Here is a 2,746-nt window from a genome sequence, read left to right on the forward strand (position 1 = left end):
GTTGCTGGTATGTTTCTGTCCCTTATCTTATTGATTGTATATGTTTTATGCTTATCTGTTTATACCTGTGATTAGGTACGTTTTTAGTGAACTCCTTGCCTACATTGGTTTTGTTTGACTCGGGGGCGAGTTGGTCATTTGTATCTCAGACGATTAGTAGGGAGTTCAGTGTGCCAGTAGGAGAGCTAGAGTGTGCGTTACGAGTCTCTATCGCTAACGAACACGGGGTTTCTGCTTCTTCAGTCTACCGGGGATGTGAGTTAGAGATCTTCATGGTATCTTTCCCAATTGACTTGATTCCGATCCCCATGGGGGATGTGTGTGTGATTGTGGGGATGGACTGGCTTAGTCGATTCAGCGCCATGATCGAATGCAAGGGTCAGCGGGTAGTGATTCGAATCCCAAGTGGGGGAGAGTTGATTGTCTATGGCGAGGGTACTAGAGTGAGATTAGGGTTTGGTTCAGCCTCCAGATCTAGACAGTATATTCAGCACGGGGGTGCGGGTTATCTAGTGTATGTGGTGGATAAGCGAGAAAAAGATCGGATTTTAGTTTCATAGGTTCCAGTGGTCAGGGAGTTTGCGGACGTGTTCCCAGAGGAGTTACCAGGGATACCTCCGGAGAAGCAGGTCGAGTTTCGGATCGACTTGGTGCCAGGTGCGGCCCCTATTGCCAAGGCGTCGTACCGATTGGCGCCACCAGAGATGCAGGAGATGTCATCACAGCTGCAGGAACTGTTGGGCAAGCAGTTCATTCGCCCGAGTAGTTCTTCATGGGGAGCACCGATCCTTTTCGTCAGGAAGAAGGATGGTTCACACCGGATGTGCATTGATTACCGGGAGTTGAACAAGCTAACGGTGAAAAACCGTTATCCACTCCAAAGGATATATGATCTCTCTGATCAGTTGCAGGGAGCATCTTGGTTCTCCAAGATAGAACTGAGGTCCGGGTACCATCAGGCCAGAGTTAAGGAGGAGGACGTGGAGAAGACCGCGTTACGGACTCGTTATGGACACTACGAGTTCGTGGTGATGCCGTTTGGGATCACCAATGCCCCGACAGTATTCATGGACCTGATGAATTGGGTTTGTAGATCGATGCTCGATCACTCGGTCATCGTGTTCATAGATGATATCTTGGTATATTCCAAGATCTGAGAGCAGCATGAGGAGCATCTGCGGGAGTTATTGGGAGTTTTGAGGCGGGAACAACTTTATGCTAAGTTCTCGAAGTGTGAGTTTTGGTTACGAGAGGTTCAGTTCCTCGGACATCTCGTTAACCAGGAGGGGATTTTGGTCGATCCGGCAAAAATCGAGGCGATTATGCAGTGGGAGGTTTCGAAATCTCCTTCGGATATCAGGAGTTTTCTTGGATTGGCAGGGTACTATCGGAGATTCATACATGATTTCTCCAAGGTTGCAGTACCCCTCACTCGTCTGACGAGGAAGGGGTGGATTTTTGGTGGGCCCCCGAGCAGCAGAGGGCGTTTGAGACTCTTCGACAGTGACTATGCGAGGCTCCAGTCTTGACTCTCCTGGAGGGATTTGAGGATTTTTTAGTGTTCTGTGATGCATCCATCACGGGACTGGGGGCGGTCCTTATGCAGAGAGGTCGGATGATAGCCTACGCATCACGAAAGATGAAGCCGCATGAGACGAGATACCCTACTCATGATTTGGAATTGGGAGCGGTGGTATTTGCTCTCAGGAGTTGGATACATTACTTCTATGGGGTCCGTTGTACCATATACACAGATCGCAAGAGCCTGAGACACATCATGGATCAACCGAACCTGAACATGAGATAGCACATGTAGCTAGATGTAGTCAAGGACTACGGCTGTGAGATCCTTTACCACCCAGGTAAAGTGAACGTGGTGGTGGACGGTCTGAGACGCAAGTCAGCTGGGGCTTCCATGCCAACAATATGTCTGAGGATATCAGTGGATTCTCCACTCATGAGCATGATTATAGATGCTCAGGCTGAGGGTATACAAACTTAGACTAACTATGCACTTATAGGCAGTGTACCTAGTCAGATTACAGTATAGCTTAGGTAAGTCGGGTGTCGATCACAGGGAACGGTGGTGAATTAATTTAATATATTTGATTATAGGTTACAGGTCATTCGAAAATAATAAAGAAATAGTTTAATAAATCTCAAACTAACAATTAATTAACAACTCTCGATAAACTAACAGGAAAACAAATCTCTTCAGGTACTTTGATTTAGATAAATTACATCTTAAAAACATAGACAATTGCATACACAAATTCATTTATTTATGTTCACCGATTCCTAAAATGATTAGATTCGCATTCACTATAACTAATCCTTTAGCAAACAAGTCAATTTAAATAGTGATCAGTTGATTAAACTAACATACTTCCTAGTGTTCAGTTCGTATCAAGCAAGACTTGTAAATATAGTTAATCGAATTACTAATTCAATTTAACCTCTTGTTGATGGTCATCAAACAAGGCTCACACATTAACTTACTTATTCCCACGTTAATCCTAGTTTCACATTCGTTATTCCTAGACTTATAATCTCGATGGTCATCAAAATCATAAGAGACAAGCAATCAAGCAGATGTTCATACAACTCAATTTACTTAACAATTAACAGCAAATAATTATCATTAATACGTAAGGATCTTTTAACAAGCTTGGCAAGATAAATTAAACATAAATAAACAATTCAATATAGCAATTAGTCTAATAATCAAAGCTTCATTCAATCATAA

The sequence above is a fragment of the Lactuca serriola genome, chromosome 7, assembly GCF_051521515.1.
Source record: "Lactuca serriola cultivar US96UC23 chromosome 7, Lser_US96UC23_V15, whole genome shotgun sequence".
Taxonomy (NCBI): domain Eukaryota; kingdom Viridiplantae; phylum Streptophyta; class Magnoliopsida; order Asterales; family Asteraceae; genus Lactuca; species Lactuca serriola.